Below are 14,054 nucleotides of genomic sequence, written 5' to 3'. Positions count from 1 at the left end.
GTACGCGGGCCTCTCACTGTTGTGGCCTCTCCCGTTGCGGAGCACAAGCTCCGGACGCTCAGCGGCCATGGCTCACGGGCCCAGCCGCTCCGCGGCACGTGGGATCTTCCCGGACCAGGGCACGAACCCGTGTCCCCTGCATCGGCAGGCGGACTCTCAACCACTGCGCCACCAGGGAAGCCCGATTCCATACAAATTTTAGGGTTGCTTGGTCTCTCTGTGAAATATGCCATTGGAATTTCGATAGGGATTGCGTTGAATCTGTAGATTGCTTTAGGCAGTATGGACATTTAACGATATTAACACTATGACGTTCTGAAGTTACACTGTTTACTCACTTGTTTATCAGTCCCTTGTCTGGTTTTCCACAAGATGCTGGGGACTTCGAACACTGCTCAGCAGCATTAAAGATCTAATAAATAATTGTTGGATGAATGCACGAAGCGATGACTCAAGGAAAGAACAGGACTCCCAGAAGCAGAAGTAAAGGCGTGAACAGTGTTGCCAGGTGGATACTATTTACATCCACCAAGTTTCCAAGGCTCTTTCAGGTTTAATCCCCACTGAGCAGAGGGTGAGGCTGTGACCTCGGCTCTGGCACAAGCACGTTGCCCCCGCTTTGATGTGGCAGGTCCCATCACAACCCTCGGGCCGCTGCCACGAGCATGGCGAGGGGGGAGCCGCTCTCCTGGGCACGCGTTGGCAGATCATTGTGTGCTGGCACCTCAGCCGCGTCCTTTGATGTTTCGTTCAGAAGAAATGTGATCTCTCCGAAAGACGCACGCCCAAATCAAACGCGCGGGGGTCCTCGGCTCCAGACAGCCTTAGGAACAGCTGGAGGTCCAGGTCCTGGACTCACAATCCCCACCTTGTATCTTTATAATCTGTTTTATTGGGTTTTTCTTTGATTGTTTTCCCTTGGTGTCTGTCTGAGAAAAATCACTCAAGACAGAAAATTCATTAGTACTATCTTGAGTGTATTGCCTGACTTTTAAGCGCAAAAGCTGATTAGTGAGATACGTGAACTGTGTGATGTGTCTTAAGGGCCACCAGCTCCCCCTCTCAAGCACCTGTGTGGGGGCGGCTGGGGGGGGCTCGTGGGCAGAAAGGAAACCCTCTGAGTTGCGGCAAGGGGTCCCCACCACTGTGCAGTGTCGGCTGTGGTAACATCAGCAGGCTTTTCTATTTTGCAGAAGGCACCATGTAAAGGCAATAATTTAAAGCTATTCTATGCTGAAAGCACTTGGACACATGATCGTACCTGCTCACTCCATCAGTTTGACAGATAATAAGAAAAACAAATTTTATTCCACCCAGTGGATGAGGAAATGAAATCCCAGAGAGGTGAAGGGATTTGCCCAGAGACACACAGCTCCTATGGCTGAGGTGGGCCCAGATGGGCTCCTGGGCTCCAGGTCCACCACCTGCCCACTCGGCCACACTGCCCAGGAGACAGGCAGAGGTCATTCAGAAAGCCTTAGGCTCGGAAACTACACAAATCTGTCAGAAAGAATAATAATACCAAATATTTACCAAGTGCTGAGTATGTACCAGACTCTGTTTGTTCAACATTCATGGGGCGCCTCTTGTATGGAATCCTGTCCTGGGCTCTGGAGACACAACAGTGACCACAAGGGGAGCAACCTGCCCTCGTGGCGCTTCCGTTCTCCACGAGCGCACCTGTCTCTGCAGGTGACCCGAGGGCCCCTCCTGCGTACCTCTGCCCTCACCCGCCAGGTGCCAGCATCACCCACTCCCGGTTAGAATGACCCAGCGTCCCCAGACGTGGCCAAGGTCCTGAGGTCGACACTGGGTTCCAGACAGAAGAGCCGGGCTCCCCTTGTCACCTGCTGACCCTCCTTCCTTTAAGGCTCAGCCCCAAAGTCACCTCCCTGTGCATCTTGGGGTCCTGGCCACAGCCCCCAGCCCAGGCTCCCACCATGGCATCACGGGTGGTGGGGAGGAGGACAGGGGTCAGGCACGCAGGACCCGGGCCCCCTCCCTGAGGAGCCGGGATGGACCTGTGGGCAGGAGGAACCAGGTGCATTTTTTCAGCAGGAAAGAGACACGATCAGATTTAGTTTTAGAGACTCAGCCACCTCCGCGCTGGGTGCAGAGGAGGGGACTTTATAAAGAAGGATCCAAGGCAGTGATGACAGAAGCCTAGACTGGAGGACGAGAATGATGGCGTCTCAGGATGGGGATCCTTTGCTCTGCCGGCAGAATCCCTGGGCAGCCTTTCCAACAGACGTCAGGCAGCTGCTCAGACACCTCCCCAGAGGGCAAGTAGACACCTCCCTTCTGTACAAGGTCCCGGGTCTCTGCCACTTCCCAGCGGTTCCTTGTGCTTCCCTTTGGAACCACTCGGTGTCGGACCACCACGGTTTTTAGACAGCCACCACATCCCCACCAGGCCTCCCCTTTCCAGGTCAAGGACCACCAGTGTCTGACTTTCACCAGCTCGCTCACGTCCAGCCGGTCCCCGACACTCGGGGCTGCAGTGACACAGCACCGAGGGCGGGCCGGGGAGGGACGCGGGCTCACACCATCCCTCCAGCAACATGAAAAAAATGAGCAAAAACTCAGGATCAACCTTGTTGGAACTCTGGAAAGTCGTCAAAGGTCTGCAGCCAGCAAGTGAATGTTCAGTCCAGAGAGGGTGACTTAGTGTGTGAGGAGCCTGTCAGACCAGGAGCCGGCGGCCCAGACACTTCCCAGAGCTCTCGGGACAGAGGACAGGCTCCGACCAGGACGCCGCCCAACTTTGCGACGGTGTTGTGTCGGACATCAGGGAACCGCCTTTGCTCCCGCGGTCTGTGGTCGACTCCGCCCACTGCATTCGGCCCCGCGATGGACCAGGACCCCCGAGCCCACGCATCTCAGCTCAGTCTTTGAAGCTAAGTTATAGATGTTACATGAATCCTATCAGGTTCCGTTTTATTTATTTAAGCCCCCAGACACCTGTCTTTCACGTGTTTTGAAATTTTACTTTGTATCCAGCTCATCAACTATCCCTCCCAGATTTGTGTTCTCTGTCATTTCTAAGGCACCCTGTCTACATCTTCCCTGAAATTATTGATTAAAAAGTGTTAAACAGAACTGGACCAGTACGGAACTTCCATGGGAGTACCCCTGGTTCCGCGGGTACATTCATCCATCAAATGCATCCCCATGGATGTCTTACACCCCAGACGGCTGTGCTCAGGAAAGAAAATTGGTTTATTTTGTCTCAACTTAAATCTGTTTAAAAGTCTACTCCAGAATTTTGCTGAAAACGGACTCATTCCAGAGATCATAACTTCCAAGATTTCTCTTTCCACGTTTAGAAAACTGAGCCAGTGCTGACTCGCCAGCCCCGGCCTTCCCTGCCTCCACCTGTGGTGTAAAGAGCTCCCGTCTCCAGGCTGCAGTGGCATGGACTCTGGGCTGTGAGGTTAATTGGCGGGCTCTTCCCCAGCAACGAGATATCACCGGGGCGGGGAGATGCCTTCCGGCTGGAGCCTCAAGAGCCATTCAGTCACCATCCTGGGCAGAAGGAGGAGGAGGAGGTGCCGGTGGAACACACATCCTCCCTCCCCCGGGGGCCCCAGTCATGCCCGACCCTCGCTCACCAGCTCCCTGCTCCTTGCTCCAGCCAGAAGGGGCTTCTACTTTTTAAAGAGCTTCTGAAACACTTGCTCTGTGTTTCCATTGGAGCAAACTTAGCTCTACCGTGTGCTGAAGGAAAAGGCTGCATCGAGAGGACTGGGCCCCTGTCCACACTCTGCCACTTACCAGCCCTTATTCTCTTTCAGCTTCTGTTTCTTTGTGTCTAAAATGGGAATAACAGTAACACCTGCCTTATAGAATTACCATAGGATTAAATGAGATAATGCTTGTAAGCACAGTGCTTGGCACTTAGAACACGTTTCTCTTCTCTTAAGGAGCCCAGAGGGGCACAGCCAGAAACCAACACAACCACCTTGAATGGATGTGATGGCTGGAGCTGGGGCAGCCGTTCTGTAGCCATGCAGCAACAGGCATGAGTACGAGACCAAAAGAATCGCCGTTAACGGTTATCACTGAACCCCTGAAACAAAGCCTTAGCTTAGTATTTGGTGAGAAAAAAAAAATCCATTTGTTAAAGGCACTACCAATTTTGCGGTTTCTCAGTTACTTGCAGTTACCCCTTTCAGCCAGCCTGCCTAAGTCAAGCCACTAACTAGATGTGATTCGTCATAAGTTAGGAAAGAAAATCGTCTTCATTTAAGACAGCAGGCCAGAGGTTTGTAGTGCATGTGTGGGGCACATGTGTCCCGTGTGTGTACTCAGGTGCCGGCACAAACACTCCAGCCCTTTGCTCCCCAGCCAGGTCTCCGCCTCCTTGTTGGGCAAGATGGCCAGGGAGCCCGCCCGCACACGAGGAGGGACAGGCGGCAGGTGCTCCTGGAGGGGAAGCTGCGCAGATCCCGCGTTCTGGCGTCACAAGGGCGCCTGAGCAGGGAAAGGAAGACCCAGGGAGAGGGCAGCCGCTGGGGGGCCCGGGAAGCGCCCGAGGTCCAGCCTGTGATTGGAGGCAGGGTCAAAGCCGGGAGTGGGTGGCTTGCTCTCCCCCCGCCCCCGGCCCCCGGGGATGTACAAGTGCCGCTGGGAAACCTACAGGTTCCGCAGGCACGGCGAGGGGGTCTGTGGCAGCCCCAGGGCAAGGCAGGCCTTCTTGGGTCAGCGCGGGGCGGGGGTCTGCACACCCGGCAGATGGACGGAGCAGCGTGGGCGTGCGCTGGGGCGCTCTGCCCGCACAGGTGGTCGCCCTTAGGCCCACGAACGCAAGAGGCCGCCAGCACTCGCCCGCAGCCCCCCAGCCCCATCCAGACTTGGCTGCGGGCCGCGGAGCCCCTAGGCCGAGCTGGTCACCCAAGAGGGCCGTGTCTCTAAGGGCGGGGCGCTGCCCAGGGCCAGGGCCCCCCTCCTCCAGCCGCGGGGACTCCTCCGTACGTGGGCCCGAGCCGCCAGCTGAGCGGGGCTGAGGGGCAGCGGTCGGGGTGCTCTGTGTTGACCGGGGGGCCATTACCTGGGCGCGAACACTCAGGAAGACTCACCAGCTGTGCGTCAAGACGGCGCCCCGCTCTGGGTGCCGCCGAGGGCTGCCCGAGGCCCTGGCAGGGCGGCCGCCTCCGGCGGGTCTGCTTTAAGGGCCCGGAAACGTGTTTGGTGCTGTTACCGAGGCGGAGTGGGGCTCAGGGCCGCGGAGGAAGGACTGGGACCCGTCCTCCCGCATCCCCTCTTTGCCCCAAAGGCCTGCGTGAGGGGCTTTGCTCCGTCCTCTGAGGCGGGGCAGCAGGCCCAGCGTCAGGCCCCTGCCGGCCCTTGCTCCTGGGGGATGACCCTGGGCTGCGCTCCTGGGGCCCTGACGAGGGAGGGGCCGCAGGCTCGGGACAGCCGGCAAGGCCCCTGGGATGTGAGCGCTCCCGTCTCCGCCCCGCTCCCCTCCCCGCCTCATTTGAATCAACCCTAGGGAGGCGGGCCAAGTTCCCGGAACTTCAACCTGTGGGGTGCGGTGCGGGTGGGCGTTGGGCACCCACATGTTGAGAATATGGATTAACCATTTTTCAGTGCCCCCCGTTGTATCTCCACACACACATAATAGGACTTGTATCCTTAGCAGAACATTCATGATTTCCAAAGTCACTGTGAATTAAGGGATTTTAAAAATTACTTTGCATTTGTTAGCCATGACGATGTGCACCTGTGTTTGAAAGATCATTTGACAGCCGTCCAAGCCGAAGAGTTTCCGTCCACACCCAAGGCCGGTGCCTTCCCGCCAAGTCCAGGGGGCTGAGGCTGCGTGTGGACTCCCACCCAGGACAAATGCCAACCTGACAGAGGTGAGAACACGACCAGCAGTGACACGGGAGGTGAAGCAGGCTCCCGGGCTGCACCAGGCACGCAGCCTCCCTTCGCACATGACTCACCAGGCATCCCTGGAATCGCAGCAATGCTGCAAGGGGGGCCCGGCCTCAGCGCCGGCCTCAGCTTGCGCACGTTCGTGTGTGTACGAGTACACACACACAGTCATTCACATGCTCACACACATCATTACACACTCACACGCACTCACACCCCGGCCCACGTGGCACCTCTCAGGATCCCCGCTGGGGAGGACAGAGTCTCCCACCTGAGTGATTTCCATCCTGTGTGGCTGGAATCAGGGTAATCACATGGGAATTCCGAGCCAAGGCTGCAGAAAAAGACAGGCGGACGGTTAGGAAAAGTCATAAAACGGAGGAAAATACCAGCAACCCACAGAGCTGCCAGAGAACTGGCCTCACCTCACGAACGAGAAAGTGAGCAGCTGGGTAGTAATTGGACACTGGCGATCCTGCCGGAGTTCACAAATAATGAATCATCGCGTGTGCACCCGAAACTAACGTGACGTTATACATCAGTTATACCTCGATAGAACATGAAGCTCACCCTCTGAAAAATAAAATAATATACAGTAAGCAACCCTGTTCTTAAAAATGGGCAAAAGACTCGAACAGACACTTCACAAAAGAAAATAAGCACATGAAAACATGCTCAGTCTAACCGGTCATCGTGGAAACGCAAATTAAAGCCATCAGGAGACAAGGCTTCACACTCACTGCCACGGCTGAGGTTAGGTAGACGGGCACAGCGAGTGTTACACATTCCCAGGGAAGAAGGGAAATAATGGCGCGGCACCTGGGAAAGCAGTCCAGCTCTGTCTTATTCAATCAATCATGCACCCGATCTATGAACCAGCCATTCTTCTCCCATTTGTCCAGTGAAATGAAGACCTCTGTCCTCTCAAATCCTGACAAAGAAAGTTCATAGCAGCTCTGTTCATAATTAGCAAAAAGCTGGAAATAACTCGAAGTTATTTATAGACAAATTGAGGTACGTCCGTACAACAGAGCACTACTTTGCAATAGAAAGAACTATTGAGACTCAAAACACCTACAGTGTGCCCCACGAGTACTACATTGTAGAAAAAGTAAAACTGGCCCTGGTGATAGGAACAGGAGTGGGGGGCCTGCAAGGGCCGGGGGTTCTGGGAGAGGGAGGGGGTCTTGACTGGAGTGGAGGCTACACAGGTGTATGTATTTGTCCAGACTCATCCAGCTGAACTCTTCAGATCTGTGTGTTTTACTTATGCAAATTATACTTCAATCAAGGAAACAAGGGTATGAGGCAGGGACCAGGGAGTCTGCCCCGGTCCCCTGGGAGGGAGGGACTTCCCTGCCCTTTGAAGCTTGGTAACAGATCAGCTCAATTAAGAGCAGAGGCAGAAAAAGAGGCCAGGACCTCCAGGAGATTTGGTGCTGAGGGGAGAGGGACCTGCCCTGGCAGTCCCGGCAGGACGCCAGACTTTGTGGCCGAGGAGCCCCCTCGGGGCAGCCCGCACGCTTGACCCCGGGGAACAAGAATAAAGGGGTCTTCCAGGCAGGGGTGCTGAGACCCCTGCTCGGTGGGACCCAGAACCCAGAGGAAAAGTGGTGTGCCTGGCCCACCTCGAGGGCAGAGACTCCCAGACGCCCGTCTGAGGGCGGACCTGAAGTAGAACGGTGGGTTTGTGCAATCCAAGAGCTAAAAACAGCCCTGACCGATACGTCCATGCTTTCCAAATGGATTCTCCCATCAACACTTATTTAGTATTTACGTCATCGTGATTGAAAGGATTTAGCGTCTCTTATGTGTCGGGCACCAGGCTGGACACGGAGGTCCAGCAGTAACCGGACTTGATAAATCCTCACGATGTGATGGGAGAGAAACACGTAGCTGAATTGTCAGGTGGAGAAAATAAAGCAAGAAGAGAAGATGATGGATTTCTGGGGCTGGAAGGGCCCTCTGCATGAGGGAGGGGATGGTCTGCACAGTGGGACAGGCACATCCTGGCCCACTGAGGGGGCGGGAAAGGAGCACAGCGGGCAGAGGGCGGCTGGCGAGGTGCAGATTGAGGATGGAGATTCTGAGCTGAGGACAGACCAAGGCCAAGGCCAGGGCAGATCTGTAAGGCCTGCCTACCTGGCAGCCCAGCCCTTCCCCAGAGCCGAGACCCGGGAGGGCTGCTGTGTCCTCTTCGTGCGTGGGCCGGTCAGCAAGCCCGGCCGCACTCGGTGTGACCACGGTGGATAAGAGTAGGAACCTGCCCCCCAGCATGGCCGGGGCCGGTCCTCACGGCCTCCTCGGAGGGCCGGCTCTCCGACCTGGCCCCCCGCAGATGGGCTCTGCCCTGGCGTTTCCACCAGCTCGTTGGAAGCTTGGATCGGCTCTGAACAGACAGAAGCTCCCGAGGGACTGGGACTTGGGATGGGCGTGACGTGAGACGTGTCACCCTCTGCTTCTGGGCGAGAACAATCTGGCCTGACCAGGAGCTCCAGGGCCACCGGGGACAGCACAGGGCGAGCCAGGGGTGGCTTTCCAGGGAGCCAGTCCCCTGGGCCAGGTGTCAGCCAGACCCCCACCTCCCCCTCTTGTTAATGCAGCCAGAGGTCACACCTGGGAGAGGGACTCAGCCCATCTCTGCTGCTCTTGGGCACAAAGCGCGAGGCATCTGGGTAGGCACGTGGAGATGCTGCTCCAATACATTTGGGGAAGTTTTGTGTTTTACCATTTTTGCCCCAGAGAACATTCAGAATTAAGAACTGGTTCATTTGCTGCTTCAGAAAATCAGACTATGTTCAGTCAAATCTTACTCCAAAAAAGAAAAATTGTGACTTTCCCAGAGTAAAAATAGTTTAATACGTTTTGCCCATGCTTAAAGCACTAATGTAGCCCCTCTCTCCATAAATTACGCCATCTGGGCTCATTTTTATTAAAAGGGATTAAACTTAAGTTTGAAGGACTTTCTGACGTTTCTTAGGAAACTGGAGGATTCCTGGAGCAGCAGAAAACCAATGTTAGTGATTCTGGTTCAATACTGTGATTACTGTTAGTGATTAAATGTCACAGCTGAACCAACTCGAGCGAACAAACACATCGCCTTGCCTTGACTTATTCACGCAGTCAGTCACCATTCGTGAAGCACCCATTGACGAGCACCGCAAACCTCTTTAAAAGGTGGTCAGGACCCCACAACCAGCAGTCGGGTCCTGACCCGAGGACACACACCTTGCACCCTCCAATGTGGGGAGTAACCACGAGTCAGCCCCGTCCGCCTCTCCCTGGAGTTTGTCTCCATTTGTCTCTTGAGCTGTCCAGAAGCAATCCAGAAATTTCAGTTGCCCCCCCCCACCCCCCAAAGAAAAAGAATTTAAAATATCACAAACATGAAGTCTTCCTGAGCAATCCTAATGAGAGCAGACGGACCCTGGTGACCCAGTCACCTGCTTTCTTTCTTGTATTTGAAAAGCACATTCTTTCCTATAACTTACCCCTCTCCCTCTTGGGTTAGTGTTTCTAAGATTCATATACCAAATATTGATTTGAGCCAAGAAATATTCAGAAAATATTCTAAGACAAACATTCCACATACATTCCTGCGCACTGTGGAGACTGGAGTGGGCCGGCGTAAGGAAGTGGAGAAATCCCCCTCTAGGGAGAGAACTGGGTTGGGGATAAACGTTTCAATCAACTGTTTGTGACCTTGATGGAGGAGGGGGAGATTTAACAGCGAAGCAGAAAAGCACGCCAGAGCCTGGTCTTTCTTCGGAACCGGCCAGGTTGGGGCCCGAGGCTCCTTGTGCGACAGCAGCTCAGGGCGGATGAGAGATGCAAAAGGGGAGCAGAGTGGCTTCCTCTACGTCGTCGGGGTTGGGAGCGGAGGGGGCCCACCTCCACCGGCGTGGGGCAGACTGAGCTGGGGAACGGAGGCGGCTGCAGAGCCTTCTGTGTAAGGCGCCCACCAAGCGACACAGAAGGAGGCTCCCTCTGCAGCCAGCGTCCGGATGTGGCGAGGGGAAGCCAGGGTCCCAGACGGAAGGCGCAGGGCACACAGACACACAGCAAAAACCCAGGGCAGGGAGAGCACAGGGGCCCTTCCCTGCTGCGGTCACGCAGCCTTCAGGGGCCGGGGGGCCTTTGTGGTCATCCTACGTCTGTGCGTGTCCTAAGTACGCAGCCAACTTATAGAGTCTCCTTCCACATTCTTTATAGTTAACACTTTGTTGTCTCTTAAAAAACAGTTAAGAACATCTAGCTAACACGCAATACGTAATATGTAAAAAAGACATATTGAGTCCAAGAGACTCATTGAACCCAGAATGATCACTGTAGTCAAGCATTAGTTGCCTGCAGAGGGAATGTCAGATGCACAGCCCCTCAAAATCCTGGCTTTTAGGCCATGGGTGTATTACCCACACCAGTGCTGTCCAAGGGAAATAGAAAGGGAGCCACAGCTGTATGGCAGAAAGAAACAGGTAAATTAATTTTAATACTGTTTTATTTAACCCAATGTATCCAAAATATCAATATTATTATTGCAACAAATAATCAATTGTAAACAATTGAGATATTTTACAATATTTTCGTGCTTAGTCTTTGAAATCCAGTGAGTGATCTATGCCTACAGCACATCTCAACTTAGACCAGCCATTTTCAAGGGCCAGAGAGCCACAGAGGCCAGTGGCTGCACAGACACCCAGGCCTATAGCGCACACTTAAACACACACACACACACACACACACACACTCACTCACTCCGACACTCACTCCTAATTTTGTTGTTTATTCTGAGCAAATAAAGAATAGCTCCAAAGAGGGAAAAGCTGAAGTTCTGATGAGGTTTTCCTGGCAACATTTTTGTGCTAGCATGATCCATAGATTTTATGTAAAAGCTCCATAAATCTCCGTGTTCCATAAAAGCTCGGCAGAGAAAAGAGGCACTTTCTCAGAATCGAGGGGTCCCTTTAGTGCCTGCATGATGACAGTCCCACGGCATTGACGGAAATAAATACGAAAACCAACTTAATCGGATCACATAGAGTTTCTTAAATCCAAGGAAGAGGGGCTCGGTTGCATCTCTGTTCTCAGATTCTAAGAGAAATGTCCCTAAAAGAAGCCTGGCCCGAGCGTCCCTTGGGTTTTCTCCAGGGTGCCAGGAGGGCTGCTCCCAACAGGACACGCAGAGAAAAGCTCGCTGTTCTGTGAACCCGACTGAGACGGTCGGACAATTGGCTGCTCTGAGGAAAGCACACCCTAAAAATACACCTCAGCGCCCCTCCCAGAGGCATGCTTAGCAGACCTCGGGGGCAAGGGGGCAGCGAGGAGAGGAGGACAGGCTGCCGAGGACAGCTGCACTCTGCCCTTGGTCTCCCTGCACTGCCCCCGCTCCCTGGTTCCAAACATCCCATAATGAACCCACAGTCTCCTAGGAAACCTTTACTTCAAAACACCTTTGTTTGAAATTCTTGCCTTCTTGGGTCCTTCAGGAAAAACGGTTTTCTTTCTTCTCCATCTTATTCACAAAGGGCACATTTCACACTGTAAACAAAACGATTCTTTTAAAAGGAAACAGAGGGGAAGCTGTGCATGGTCCAGAAATGAGGAACGTGACACCGACCTGGTAATGGGATCTCTTCTAACACATAGGAACTGCTCAGGTTCACTAACTCTCTCCACTGTTTTCGTGGGCCACACACAGGACGATACTCTGTGTGAGGTGGACCTCGCTCCTACTCTCCATCCACCCAGAGGTGAACCCACAGGAAAAGCTAAGGTGTGGGCACTTGCAGGACGCAGCTGTCAAAGGCCTCAGAGACACCCAGAGACTGGAGAACAGCAGCCTGTAGAGGTTCCTACTCCCCCAAAGATGGGTTCGCTTTTTACAAAAATTAAGAGAAAAATGGAAAAGGAATATATAGTCTCAAAAGAGCAGACACTGGAGGCTGCCCGTGAACGCCCTGCAGTTCCCTGGCCCCAAGGGCAGGACATGTGGTCCTGGGGCCGGAGGCTCAGCGGGCGGCATGGCAGGGCCTCAGCTGCAGCTTCACCGCAAATTAACGCAGAGGGAGACCTGACTCTGAGAGTTCACAGCTGCTCTGAGCTGATACCCCAGGACAGCGTCGGATAATTGCCCACGATGGTTAAATTTCATCTCCCCACCATGTCATGTTACCTCTTCTGGGAGAGAGCCTGAGCCTAATTTTTAATGCCAAAGATATGATTAAACCCTGAAAAGTTAATAAATCAATCATGCCTAGCAAGAGAGAGCAAAAATATTCTGCTGCAGCTATTATATTTATGGACAAAATTAATGGCCTGAATGCTTAGAAAAATTGGATTACACAGAATTTCTAAGTGTTTTATCAAATTACTTTTTCTTCAGCTTATGCAGATATACTCAGAGACCTATACAATCCTGTTGCACTTCAGTGGATAGAAACAGCTGACTGGGACGGTAGCGTGTCCTCAGAAACAACGACAAGAGACGGGCCATCACCCTCCCACCACCCAGCACCAGGGTCCCGCTGGACCGAGGAGCTGTTTGTTCATTGTTTGCTGTAACTGGAACACCGAGCTGTCCGGAGAGAGACCAGAGACCGTGGCAGGGCCCCCTCGGGGACGGGGGGCAGAGCAGGGCATCAGGTGCTCAAAGTGAGTTTCCTTTTCCTCTCGGGTAGTCAGGAGCCCCGAAGACAGCGGGAAAAGGCCCCTCTGGCTCCAAGGAAAGTCGTGGAGGGGTTTGGGGTCACGGAGGGCCCATGACCCTGAGCCTGAGCGGCTCCTCAGGCACCCAGCCCAGCTCACAGAAGCCTCTGGTCAAGACGGGTCTGGAGCACAGCCAGAGCCCCTCCCACAGGGAGGACCAGGACAGGACCGGTGAAGCGGTGATGCTGTCTCACTCCCATTTGTTCGAGTGGAAACAGCCTATGAGTTTGCTTTGCTTTGTTTTGTCTTGTTTTGGAAAATAAAAAGCTATACATGCTCATAAAATTTTCACCTAATTCAAACACAAACTTAAAAAAAAATGTAAAAACAAGCACACAGAAATCACCCATGATCTCACCGCCAAAACCCAAAACCAGTTTGGATATTTTGTATCAATGCCTGTGCACAGAGTCACAGACTGAGGCCTGCAGACGCGTAGACTTTTATTTCCTGTAACTGGGCGGGGGTCCTCCTGTCTGGACCCCAGTCGCACTGATGTGGGGAGGTTTGGTGGAAGGAAGACGCTTAGATTTCCAATTCCAAACAACAGACTCGTTTTGGGTCAAAAACAGTGTCTTTCAGGTTAACACAATCTCCTCGAAAGTAACTGTTTGGTCAGAGCTTCAGGGTTTCCAGGCCAAGAAAACTGGAAGTTAAAAGTCAACACAAGCACACCCGCACGTGCTGTTTTCAGGCAGCCAGCCTGGGGTCACGCGTCAGGGAGGGCGTTGCCCCCCCAGAGTCCAGCTGCTTCTGCCCCGTTGTCGAGAGGGACGTCCTACCCACCCTGACCTCGGCCCTCACATCCACGACCCACATCCTGGCCCAAGTCCAGTCACCTCTGCTGGTGGGACAGCTCTCTGTTCAGCCCCCAAACTTGGACGTGAAGGCCCTTCCACCTGGGGGTGGCCGTCCTTTTGGCTGAGCCCTCACGGTGACGGGGAACAATGAAAAGTAATGATTCCGTGCTCTCAAAACACCGCTCCTGTTGGACGTGAAGCGCAGTGCGGGTACCCTTTGTATTTTAACTGCGTACTTTGAACATCACCGGCTCCCTGCCCCCTGCCCCTGGGGCCTGCCCTGCTCTCTCTGCCCTGTTAACCGCTCGCACTTCCAGGCTGTTTATCAACACCTGCTCCCGGCCCCCTGCCTCTCAGGCATCCCTACTCGAGACCCCCACGCACATCAGAGGTTCCCGCAGGGGGTCTTTCCACTCCTGCCCTCACAGCTCACAGAGCCAGACATTTGGGATAAAACTCAGAGGGAGCGGCCCCCTGTTCACTCATTCCTAACACACTGGGTCCTGCTCAGATGAAGACTTCGGTAGAGTTACTGGTTTGCACAAAAGAAACCACCCTCTCGTGTGACAGAAATATTCTGGGGTGCTTCCCATGAAAACATTACAGGCTTTTGCTTCCCAGACACAGAGTGTGCCTTAACTGCACTCGGAACGCCCAAACGTGGGC

General features: G+C 53.8%; 1 long non-coding RNA gene across 1 annotated transcript in view; it reads right to left on the bottom strand.

The window, feature by feature from the left end:
• Positions 1–5,648: 5,648 nt before the first annotated feature.
• LOC112408384 (uncharacterized) overlaps positions 5,649–14,054 on the bottom strand; it is a 23,247-nt gene continuing 14,841 nt past the window's right edge. The window contains exons 3-5 of the long non-coding RNA XR_003004941.1: positions 6,309–6,456; positions 6,155–6,217; positions 5,649–5,855 (exon numbers count right to left, since the gene is read on the bottom strand). This is a non-coding gene — a long non-coding RNA (uncharacterized LOC112408384). The remainder of the gene's footprint in view (positions 5,856–6,154; positions 6,218–6,308; positions 6,457–14,054) is intronic.

Source organism: Neophocaena asiaeorientalis, unplaced genomic scaffold, assembly GCF_003031525.2.
Source record: "Neophocaena asiaeorientalis asiaeorientalis breed wild unplaced genomic scaffold, Neophocaena_asiaeorientalis_V1.1 scaffold497, whole genome shotgun sequence".
Taxonomy (NCBI): domain Eukaryota; kingdom Metazoa; phylum Chordata; class Mammalia; order Artiodactyla; family Phocoenidae; genus Neophocaena; species Neophocaena asiaeorientalis.
The sequence above is the reverse complement of the archived record's forward strand: the minus strand, read 5'-3'. Positions and strand labels throughout refer to the sequence as shown.